Genomic DNA, 13,452 nt, shown 5'->3' on the forward strand with positions numbered 1-13,452 from the left:
CTACTCTAGTTGTATTACTAATTAAAATAACACAGTTCTCCAAATTAAACTGTCAAATTGCAAATTCCCTACACAACTTGCATCTTGTGTTGCTCACTTGTTATTAAAAGCGTAGTGTGACGTCACAACTTGTACCCGAAATTTGCATTTTCCGCTTCAAGTTTATGACCTAACCTAAAATGTAACTTAATGCATTAATATTTAAGTCTATTTTAAAATGTAGTGTGCAAAATAATTCTAGACGTGCGGTACAAAATTCAATAATTAATACCTTTATTAAGATATTTTTCTATATTTAAGATTTGTTGCAGATTAGTTCTATCTTATCATCAGCAGAATTAATATGGACCTATAATATTTAATAAAAAGCCATGAACTTCAAGGTTTCTTAAAGTTTAAGATAACAAATTGAATGGAGATGTTAATAAAACATACTTGATGATAAATTCAATCTATGTTCTAAACAACTTTGTTCCCCCGCTGAGCCGACAGCGACAAACTCGATATGGTTCTAGAAAACTTTTCGTTATTGCCTTGCCATTTTACTTTTTAAATATATTTAGTTAAAAAAATAAAGTTACATAAATACTTGACATAATAAACATTTTTATAATTATCTTACTAATGTTATAAATGCGAATGTTTAGATGGATGGATTGTTACAAGGAATCTCCAGAACGGCTCAACGAATCTCGATGAAATTTGGCATGGAAAAAATATACCACAAACAAAAGGCCTCTAGTGGTCTTTTTTTTCCTAAGTTTTTTGGGATTAGATGTCTATAAATCTATTTATCTATGTTATAAATCTATTGTTGTTACAAAATCTATTGACATTATTCCTAACCTCAAATTGCGGTTACTACTCCAATATACATCTGTGTTAATTAATTCAATTTATGTTTACGCCGCAATCAAGACTACGGGAAATTAATATCGTATCACGAACCCAAGTCATATATCAAATACGTTCGTATATAGCTTTGGAAACATTACTGATGTGGATATAACATTATTACTAAACTATTATACATAGATATATGAATTTAATTCTTATTGGAAATGAATGAAATTTATAAAAAAAAACTTGAGAGGATTAATTAGTGAAGGAACCAATGTTTATTCTATGAATAAAAAACTTAAGTCTTCACAAGAAGTACATTTTATTTCTATGAATTTTCGTTATATATTGTCACGTCGTTGCCATGGTGAAGTAGCGCTCATTCGTCGTTAACATACTTACTATAGCAAAAAGTGACGTGACAACTTTTCTTAAGAATTTTTTCCGTCTAGCCCCCTTTCACAACGCGCGATAAGGAATTTCGTTCCAACTAGCTGTTGACCGCAACTTCGTTTGCACGGATAAAAAAAAAATCTAGTAATAAATTTAGCCTATGATAGTGTAGTGTAGTATCCCAACAGTGTAAGATTTTTTAAATCAGTTAATTGATATCAGAGTATTCAATGCAAATAAACAGTAAAATCTTTCTTCTTTGTAGTATTACTAGCAGTCGCTTGCGACTCCGTCCGGGCGTAATTAAAAAAACTTTATTAGTAGCTTATGTGTTCTTCCAGACAATGCTCTACATTTATGAGAAATTTCATCGAGATCCGTTGTGCCGTTTCGGAGATACCTTCAAACAAACATCCATCCATCCGTCCATCCAAACATTCGCATTTATAATATGAGTAAGATAGTATAGATTGTATTGCTAGCCTATCCCTTATGTTTCCCCCTTAAAATTTTGAAAATTTAAACTAAAAACTGAGGAATATATTAGCTTGCACTACGATATTTGATATTACTTTTATTATTTTGGTATTTTTTATTTGTCTTTGATATACATATGTATTAGTACATAATCTAAATTCAAATCACGCTAAAGAGGCAAAGCATAAGAACCGCAGAATTGCGAGATAATTGGACAATTTGTATCGACAATATCGGCAACGAGCTGTGGTGAAATCGAATTTAACATACGACCACAAAAATTTGAATTACAATTTAATTGTTTATTAAAATTCCCAACATTGTGCCTACTATTTATATCAAAAATACTAGTATTAATTATCAAAACTAAGCTCTACCCTTGAGCTAATATCTCGTTCACAGTAGTCATATCATGGATTTCAAACTCACAACCAAGTATTCGAATGTCGGTAACCGGAAAAAGTTAAGACTGCTAAAGATGGATATAATATAAAATAGCACCAATAACCATCATCTAATCCGATTCTTTCAAGACTGTACCATGAAGGAAACTGACGGTATTCTTTAAACGACCAACAGTCGTTTGAATGTTTCATAAGCATTGAGACGACGGGACGTAGCGGGGCGACATACGACACGGAAACGATAACCAATAGGACGCAGTTTCTAAACGTGCCTGTATGAAAAAAGGTCGGTCAGTTCACGACTAATTACTTTTTACTATTATATCGCCGTTTGCTCAACTCACTGCTACCTAGTTGATTATTTTTAAGTATTTTTGTATTTTTCTGTAAGTGGAATACCGCGAAAAGGCCGGACTGTACCTAAAGGTACTCCAACAAGTTCTGGATAAACTAAACACAAGCTAGACAATAACAATAACATTGTTATCTGTGATTTAAACAAAGCAAATCTGTGGAGATTTTAGTGTACACTATAAAAGCTTTTATCTGTTAGTTTCGTCTAGACACGTTTGCCAAAGATAACAAACACGATCTCATTATAGAAGTTGCATTAGAGACGTGGTTTTATTTAAAGAAGTTTTATTCAATGGAATTAAGACTGAGTTAAAACTTTGAGCATTCTTAACAATCAACAAATATTGCTTTTAAACAATTAAGAAAGAAAGACAGAATTAATTAATTCAATTAGATATGAACGTGAAGATATAAAGTCCCACAAGAATCTTATGGCAATTTATATTCACAGGCCTACAAGTTTCAATTGTTACCAGTGAGAAAAAATTTCCTAACATCTATCGAAATTTGTTCATGTTGATGAAATTCCATATGATTTGCGACTTATCACCTGAGTTCTCAAAGTAATTCCTTACTATTTAAATTATTCCAAATTAACATTAGCTTTATGTGTGTGTCATAACGTGCATGATATTTTTTTATGGAATTTCTAAATTATGAAAATGGCAACATTAAACAGTGCAGCTCTCTCATTGGTCAAAATATTATGCTGTCAAGTTGACATTGTTAGCTCACATATTTTCCGACTGTCACAAGATACTTGTCGAACTATATTATGTTGGTATTGATACGTTTTTTCCTTAAATGGTGGATATATCAGATGATAATGAGCAAAAAAGTTTTTACACTATAGAATTTTAAATGTTAACCAGTTAAGTCATTGAAAGTTTTGCTTTTAAGGTCAATCGAATTACACACTTTCTCATTACTCTATTTATTGAAGCGAGAAGTTCATCAGTTGTTAATAGTAAAACTTATTGTGGAACATCCGAACGCTCGACTAACTCAATTAATAAACAACAAAGTCAACGTCTTCATTCTAACATTACAAAGATATATAAACAACTAGCTTTTACCCGCGACTCCGTCCGCGCGGAATAAAAAATAGAAAACGGGGTAAAAATTATCCTATGTCCGTTTCCTGGTTCTAAGCTACCTGCCCATCAATTTTCAGCTAAATCAGTTTGACCGATCTTGAGTTATAAATAGTGTAACTAACACGAATTACTTTTATATTAGGTCCTTACATATGAAATTGGCGTTTTTCGTACTGGCCACTTTAATCACGAATTTCTCCTCTTTGGTAAGGAATTCCAAATTCAAATTTGTACAGCTATAGACTCAAGTATTTGTGGTTCGATGACCGTCATTCATTTGTTTTTTTTCTTCTGTTTTTTTCTGTTTGCGTCACTCATTTTACAAAATGGAAAACTTAAAATATCGCATTATTTACGAGTACGAGTTCCGCCGTGGCACTAGTGCTGCGGAAACGACTCGAAGGGTGAATGATGTGTATGGCGGTCGTGTTGCAAAAGAAAACACAGTTCGTTTTTGGTTCCAACGTTTTCGTTCTGGAAATTTCGATCTGCAGAACAAGCCCCGTGGACGGCCTAAGACTCAAGTTGATAATGAAGAGTTGAAGGCTACTGTGGAAGCGGATCCATCGCAAACCACGTCCGAGTTAGCTGCAGGCTGCGATGTTAGTGATAAAACTGTTTTAATTCACTTGAAGCAAATTGGGAAGATTAAAAAGCTTGAAAGGTGGGTACCTCACAAATTGATTGAAGCAAACCGGCAAACGCGCGTCGACTGTTGCGTTACATTACTAAACCGGCACAATAATGAAGGTATTTTAAACCGAATCATTACCTGTGATGAAAAATGGGTTCTTTACGATAATCGGAAGCGCTCAGCGCAATGGTTGGATCCTGGCCAGCCAGCCAAATCCTGCCCCAAGCGAAAATTAACCCCAAAAAAGTTACTTGTAAGCGTTTGGTGGATTAGTGCCGGTATTGTTCATTACAGTTTTCTCAAATCTGGCCAGACTATTACGGCTGATGTCTATTGTCAGCAATTGCAAACCATGATGGAAAAGCTAGCGGCTAAACAACCTAGGCTGGTCAATCGCTCCACGCCACTGCTGCTTCACGACAACGCTAGACCACACACTGCGCAACAGACGGCTACTAAATTAGAAGAGCTTCAATTGGAAAGTCTAAGACATCCTCCGTACTCCTCGGACCTTGCTCCAACAGATTACCATTTTTTTCGAAATTTGGATAACTTCTTGCAAGGGAAAAAATTCAACTCCGATGGGGCAGTCCAAATCGCCTTCAAAGATTTTATTGATTCCCGTCCGACTGGTTTTTTTAGTAAAGGGATCAATGAACTACCTATGAGATGGCAAAAGTGCATAGAAAATAATGGTTCATACTTTGATTAATTAAATATATTATATTAAAAAATATTCGACTTTTTGTTCCTCCCATACAAAACGCCAATTTCATATGTAAGGACCTAATATATAAACAACTGAACTGTAACGAACTTTGTACGAACAAATTGTCTTGTTTGTGAAAATTTATCTTTGAAACTAGAAGATAATTTTATTAATAACATACAATAGTGTGTTATTCAATACTACGAGTATATCTTACTACTATTATAAACTAGCTTTTACCCGACACTCCGTCCGCGCGGAATAAAAAAATACACACAAGATAAAAAAAAGTTCCTATGTCTCCTAGTTCTAAGCTACCTCCCCATCAATTTTCAGTTAAATCAGTTGGACCGATCTTGTGTTATAAATAGTGTAACTAACACGACTTTCTTTTATATATATAGATAAGATAGATATAGATAGATGCGAATGTTTAGATGGATGGATCTTGATATAATTTGGTATAGATGTAGAACATAGTCTGGAAGAACACATAAGCTAATTATTATGTTTTTTTTTTAAAATGGCGGGTGACAGCTAGTCCCTCATAAGGATACAAATTTATTGTAACTCATGTAGTTGGCTGGTCTTTCATATTTCGTATGTAGACGTGGAATATTACGTTTGCTGTCGCTACTCTACACGAATAACAATCGGTTTTCATGCTTAGAGTAGCGTAATATACAAGCTCACTGTTCAATAGCACATGGTGGACTTCTCTTTGAACCAATATAGAAAGTTATGAATGGACGTCTATTTGTCACCACGTAACTAGAACGTCTGAATGGATCTAGATGAATTTGGAACAGAAATAGATTAGCTGTTTTTTTTTAAATTCCATGCAGACAAAGTCGCGGGCAATAGTTAGTCTATACTAATATTATATAGGGGAAAGATTTGACTGTTTATTCGTTGGCATTGAAAATGCTTCGTAATTACTGAACCGATTTGCAACGTCCTTTTACTGTTGAGAACTACACTATACCCGAGTGGCATAGGCTGTATTAACTAATCGATTCCTTTGATTATATGCAGACAAAGCCGCCGGCAACTGCTAGCTATTTACAAAATTGAAAATCGTCAACAAAGGATGTGAAAAAAGGACTTTCGTCTTCGACATTTTATTAGAAGCACCTCCCGTACTAAACAATATGACGCTCTCCGTTCCGTCCCAAACGATATGCCGCTCTTCGTTCCGTACCGAACTATATGACGCTAAGAGGAAATTGCTTTATAATCATTATCACGTCTACGTGAATAGTGTTCGGAACGACGTGTTTAAAAGGCGTTTGATTGCATCCGTAGTACAAACTGTGTAAAATAAACTTTATTTCTATTTAATAAAGTTCAATATTCATCAACACCTTTTCATAAAGATTATGTTTAATAATTTGAACTTTAAATAAATTGTTGGTTTTTAAATTCCTTGCAGCGTTAGTACATAATATAAATAAAAGGCATATACCATCATCGATAGATTAGTTTTTTGTCGCGAATACATATTCGATTAGGTATACATAGACATAATAATTATATAAGAATTGTGTTTTTAGGGTTCCGTACCTCGAAATGAAAATTACGAAAACCTTATACACTTTGTTCCCCCGCCTGTCTGTCAAGACCCTTTTTCTCAGGAACGCATCGAGGTATTAAGGTGGAATTCATATAAAATAATCAGGTCTACTGTCCCTTGGAGCTGTAAAAAATCAAGCTAACGCAATCAAAAGATACAACTTAACATAAATTTTACTTATGTACTACAGATACCTACAGATTTGTACGAAACACTCAGTGCGCGAGTGCGACTCGCACTTGGCCGGTTTTTTTAATAATGTTACGAAAATCTACAACATAATATTTATATCAAATTAATAGATTTTTAATTGAAGGAAAGCTGTTGTTTTTATAGCTCAGTAATAATAGAAAGGCTCTCCTTAATACTATCAAGAATGTCCTTTGAAGTGTTCGAGTTCACTCAACTGTATCATTTTGTTAATTGTCTTCTTAAGTAATTTCAGCTGGAAACAAGAAGGTAACTGTCTCTCTCTCGCACACACACACACTCTCTCTCTGCTTAACTCCTATCCTATATGGTAATGGGATCGGCTTAATACCTAATAATTTTAATATACATTGAAAACAGTCAAATATTTTTATCGCTTAACTTTCATACGATAGCTTTTGACTGTTTTAAAACTTGTATTGAAATTCTGTCTCTGTTTTTTCAAAGATAATGTAAGAGAGGACAATAGGTTTGAGATTATCTCCTACATTTATTATGAGATCCCCTAAAAATCGTAGTCGCATTGAACGTGTTGAACATTATTTTTTACGATAGCGTTTTTCGTGGCCCAACACACAGGATCATGTTCGTGACAAGGGACAATTCAATTAAGATCGCAGCCGATGTACGACACACTACAATATTTTCGTATGATTGGTCTGGGAATAACCCGAGCCTGTATCTAAACATGTTATGACTTTGTTATCGAATTATTATAGATAAAAACAATATTGTACCCTTAGCAGTATAGAAACCTTACTAAAAATATACCTTTCGGAAAACATTTCATAAAGTTTCAAAAGAGTATAATTTTCATAGTTAAGGTCATAGGCCCCTATAACTCTAAGGGTGTCATATTGACATGGGTCTTAATTGAGATATTTATCTACAGTTTGGTCTAGCCCCCACGTCATCAAGTAGGATTCAATGTTTTTGTATGTATGCCCATTATATTGTGACTGCTTGTAACGTAAATGGCATCATGATTTTAATTGTTTTAATGATTTTAATTATTTTAATGATTTATAACTATAACAGTACGTGAAGCAAAAAGTTACAGCAATGGATGAACGTTTGACGCAGTTATTGCGGTGATTTGTGGTGAAAGAAAGATAAAACATTTTCAATTATGAATTATAGTTGAATTTCGCACAATGGCCAATCACTAATTAAACAAAATATTTTACATGAAAAAAAAACTACTTTCTAGCAAATGTAATCAGAATATAACATATAATATAATTAATTTGAAACATTCATGACGATAAAATAGACTAGTCTCTTTGTATATTCTATAAAAGGCGACGAAACCGTGTGGAAAACCACTTGACAGGGGTCAAAAGTGACTTTATTTATTCACATCCTGACTTTGAAAACATACTTTTCTTCCCTTCTCATAATACTATTTATTCAAGCATAACTCTCCCACATTTATGTGTTTTGTACGAAATCTCCGAAATATGTTTCTAAAATTGTAGTCATACCAGCGATGAATTCAACTTTTTGTAACCACACAGTTCAAATTAAAAACAAAATACTAGACTATTTAGAATAAATATGGTAATAAATCTTGAATTAAAGTTCAAAACTATATTTATATGTCGGATGAGCACCGCCCGAAGTGTTTGAAAAACACACAACGTCAGTGGTGGTAGCACCACTAACATCATTTTTAGCATTACTCATCCTTAAATGAAACGCAGCCTTTGATTAATATCCTTATATTTCTCAGCAGAGTTTTTGCCTCCTTGAAGAGCTCTGAACACTGCGGCGGTTGTACTGAGACTGGCTCTGTGCCGCCGGAACATTCTTATTTATACCCTCATGAGACTTACAATAAACTGTTTGAATTTAGTAATCATTTGTAAATTAATCTAAGAATTACAATAAATGAAGTTTTAATCAATTAATCCATTGTAAGAACGTATTTACAAGAGTTATTTAATTAATTTCAACAATGAGATAATTTATTAGGGATGGTCACGCCGATATATAAAACAACTGATGTCACCTCGGCCGTGCTTCCCTTACTACCTTTTAATTTATATATAAGAAAGAAGGAAAAAATCATTTATTGCCACACAAAGAATATAAATACAAAAAAACACATACAAGGCACAAACTTAGTACAATAGTGTGGCAAAAGGGAGCCAGCTCAGCGAAGCAGGGATGGTCTGAACTGCCCCTGCGCTGTTTTTCAGCTGGCACCTGATTCAACATCATTACAATTATTTACATTTTAACGAACATTTTTACATACAATATGTACGAATATTTTCCATTTAGGTCATTATAAAACTATTATTAATGTAAACTTTAAATCTCCACAAAAGCTTAATTAGTTAACCAAATTAGTAACCATACGTTATTGTCTAAAGTCGATTAAATTGTCGACATTTATTAGGCTTAGACGATTTTGTAGAAGACAACTGTTTTAAGTTTAATGAATTAGAGTGCTTAATGTTAGACAATTTTCAAAAAGATTATTAACGACCAGCTGTCGCCTGCGACTCCGTCGGCGCTGAATAAAAAAAAAAACTTAATAAGTAGCCTATTTGTTCTTCCAGACTATGTTTTAATCGTCGTTCTGGAGATACATTCAAACAAACATCCATCCATCCAAACATTTGCATTTATAATATTAGTAAGATTAAAAATTAAATTTGGTTCCTATAACATAAGTTCTTGTTTTCCAATAGATGTCGCTTTACGGTTAAAGCAAACGAACAAGCTTTTCAACGACATAACAAAGCGACCGTAGATAACCGCAATCGCAGATGAGTTACTTAGCATTCAAAATAATAGTTTTTGCTGTTTAATTGATATTAAACCAGCGTTTAACAGACGATAACTTTTTTTACGTTTGACTATCATTTTTAATTCAGATTGAAAGTAAACATAAGCAATCTTTGAGGTCTTTGAAGAGAGTAAAAAGGGGAATTGATGAAGATATGTCCAAAATATCTGTTTATTTTAGTTAGTTAGCTAAAAAAAGCATTGCGTTGCCTTATTAATAATAGAGTACAATCATATAAGCACGTGTTCATATCATCTTATCTATCTTCTATATATATAAAAGAAAGTTGTGTTAGTTACACCATTTATAACTCGAGAACGGCTGAATCGATTTGACTGAAAATTGGCGGGCAGGTAGCTTAGAACCAGGAATAGGACATAGGATAATTTTTACCCCGTTTTCTTTTCTTTTTTTTTTTATTCTGCGCGGACGGAGTCGCGGGAAAAAGCTAGTTATGAATAAAAGCTAGATATAATCGGAAAAAAAAGATTTTCATGAAAATTTCTTTGTTAAGAAACACCTAAACGGAAAATGATATTTCGTTACTAACCTTCCGGAAATCGAAGCCGTGACCCTTCAGATACCCACCCTCATTTTCACAGCTGACCTTAAATAAAAGCGGTTTTATTAAATTTACTTGTGCTGAGTAACGCCCGCAAGATTTCCTCGGCCCTTTCTTATGAAATTGTATTATCTTGACCTCTTACATTTTTACGAGAGGCGACGAAAATATTTTTTGTCTAGTAATCGTTTTATCTATTGAGTATTCTAAAATAAAGTGAGAATTAGTATTATTAATTCAATTTTAAAATAAATGTACAAAAAAAAACTAAATTAAAATTCTTTTTTTGAAAAACCTAGCAAACCTAAGTATCCTACGCCACGTATAAAATGTATTCTGACGTTTTTGTACCTCTGGCTACCGCTTTTCAAATGTCATACTACAATGTCCTTCCTAAAGTTACACCAGTTCCAAGTTCCAACTCACGTAATCCTATGTAATCCTGAATGACCCAAAAGAAAGGTCCAATGGCTTTAGCTTTATCTTTGTTATTCGTTTCGTATATTCTGTTTACCAATAAGAACGTAACAACGGGTCTAATTAAAATAAATGTACAGAGAATTTATAAATCTTGTTTCAAAGTATTCCATGAATATACGAATGTTTAGAGTCTAGCTTTTACCCTCTGTCCGCGAGGCTTTAAAAAAAAAAATAAGTAACCTATGTGTTCTTCCAGACTATGTTCTACATTATGCCAAATTTCATCAATCCATCAATGTAAACATTCGCATTTATAATATTAGTACGTCTAGCATTATTACTAAATTTCATTGAATTTAAGATATTTATAGAATGGCACGAATACTTTGCCATTCAGTTATTATCTGAAAAAGTAATACTAAAAACTATTTACCATCCAATAATGCTAACCTTAGAGCATGTTCCGCATTTAATGATTTATACCGTAATAAAAGAACCTAAATTGCTTTTCTTCGCCGACAATAAAGCCAATATGGTGGCTCGCCTAATTAACTAAATAAGTCAAACCGAAAAAAATGTTCATACATTAGTGTTAATATAAGATATTTGTTACACTTTATTTTTATTAACAACATAAATACATTATTAAATAAATAAGTTATTATCTGTATGTAATATAAAAAAATAAAACTAAAAAAAAAGTCTTTTCGCATGTACACAAGACCGCTTCAATCTCCGGAATGGCTGGACCGATTTTGACAGGACTTTGACAGGAAAGTTGATGCACGCGGGCGTATTATAAGTTACTTTTTTTTTAATTTCTGCGTTGACAAAATCAAGGATACCCGCTTCTTACATTGTAATCTGACTACATGTAACTAAAGTATAATGTTTTTCTTTAATGAAAAGGAAATTAATCTCCAAACAACATTAGCAACATAATCTTAGAGGTTATTAGAAAAAATATATCTAACCAACATAGTTAGTGGACGTACACACTTATCCCTTGTCGTAAACACGGTCGTTGTGTGTGGCCATGAAATTCAACAACTTTAATAAAGTTTTATAAATAAAACAACACGCTCATTAAACGTTATCATTATTTATTGCAATAATGATTCAACAACTTTACAACAAAATTTTCATTGTCTCTTAAAATTTTATAATTAGTGCACTAAATTAAAATTTGGGTTTTCTATTTATTTATTTTTATAAATTACAACTGTTCTTAAAAACAGTTAAAAAGCATTCAAAAATTTATTGTTATTCTGAAGATTTTATATTATGCTATAAATTTAACTAAATGTCTTGGAAAATGTTGTCTTGGCGAAGGCTTTGATGTAAATGAAAATTTACATCTAAAGAAATATATTATAAAGTAAACCTTTTTCATACGTATTAAGGAACATTTTTGTGGATAACTCAACAGTTTTTATACTTTCCATTATCGTAAAGATAATTTGAAGTTATATTCTTGTAAATGTTAGGAAATAAAAAAATTGTTACATTTTATATTTGAAAATGAATCTTCACGTAGCCTTTTATATCATTCGATTATTTATAAACTTCTTTAAGCTTTTATATATCCTTACAAAGCTCTTGTTAGTTTTCTGTGGCACTTGTAGGTACGTAATCTTTGTTACTCAGCGTCTCCCATACTCGTACTATGATTTGTTCAATTTAATTATTAGGTCATCTTAACAATCTTTATATTTTATTTGCATTGCATGTATGTAAATAAAACGTATATTTAGAGAAGAACTAACTATAAAAAAAAAAATTTTTCTGAGTAATGATAATCGATGTTTTTTCAGCCTTCTACGCAGTACTATATTCTCTACAATTTATGGTAAGTATTGTCCAAAAACAATTTACTATTTGGAATAAAGGAATAATAAATTATGAGGATTTTTTTATAGACGAATACAAAGCAAAGAAATTAATTTTATAATTGAACTCATTATCATTCACCGTTTTCTTTTATCTCGACGTCGTTTCTCAATTCAATATCCGTTTTATGAAATTCAATACGATTTATCTTTTACAATTAATTTCCGGGTAAAGATGGAAATTTATTTTTTAACGATAATGATAAAGGTATTGCAACTTAATATATTCAGCTTGTATTGTATTTGTTATCGAATGGAATATATTTCCATAAATAAGCATTAATAAAAATAACCTTTGGCTGAAAATAACTAAACTAAAAGATTTATAGAAATTACAATTTAAAATGTAATTTTGTTTTTTAGCCAATGTTATTTTTTATTTAAACAATTTGTAATCCGCTATATTCAATTTAGTATTAAAAAAAAGAATTTATTATTAAGAACATTCTATATCTGATAACTTATTTAACGAACCCAAACAAGCAAATGTTCGCTACATTCGTGACTGGAATATTAAAGAGCAGTCGGTCAATATAGAAATTTTCAAGACATTTTTATGTAAAGACAAGTCTTCAAACACTTTGTCAATATCTAAAATATTATGTAAAATTAAAATAGAGACAAAATACTTCTGTATTTCTCATAAATTCTATTTGATATGTTACCTGCAGGTACCTAATTTATGATTTTTTCATGAAATTTAATGATAGGGGAGGATTTCAGTCCTACACATCTAAAATTCACCTTAGTAAGTATGGTTCTGCCATCTGCTTTGTCAGCAAAATATCATATCTTGCGTGCCGGTTTGCCTCTTTTTGCTTAAATTGAAAAGAGACACAATCTCTTTGGTTAAAATAAAAAACAACGCCATCTAGTTAACATTGAAGACATTACTTGTTGAAAATTAAGCTATCAATTACTTCAATTTCTCTATTATAATAATAAAACCATTTGCCATTTATTTCCACCTCCGTGAAGTTGGCCCCCTCACTTTAATTTTTTTAACTTTTTTTTACGCAAATCGTTTGAGAATCGTTTGAGAGGGTTTGAGAGAAAAGAAATATCGTTTGAGAGTTCCTACTTTCTCCGTAAA

Source organism: Papilio machaon, chromosome 12 (genome assembly GCF_912999745.1).
Source record: "Papilio machaon chromosome 12, ilPapMach1.1, whole genome shotgun sequence".
Taxonomy (NCBI): Eukaryota; Metazoa; Arthropoda; class Insecta; order Lepidoptera; family Papilionidae; genus Papilio; species Papilio machaon.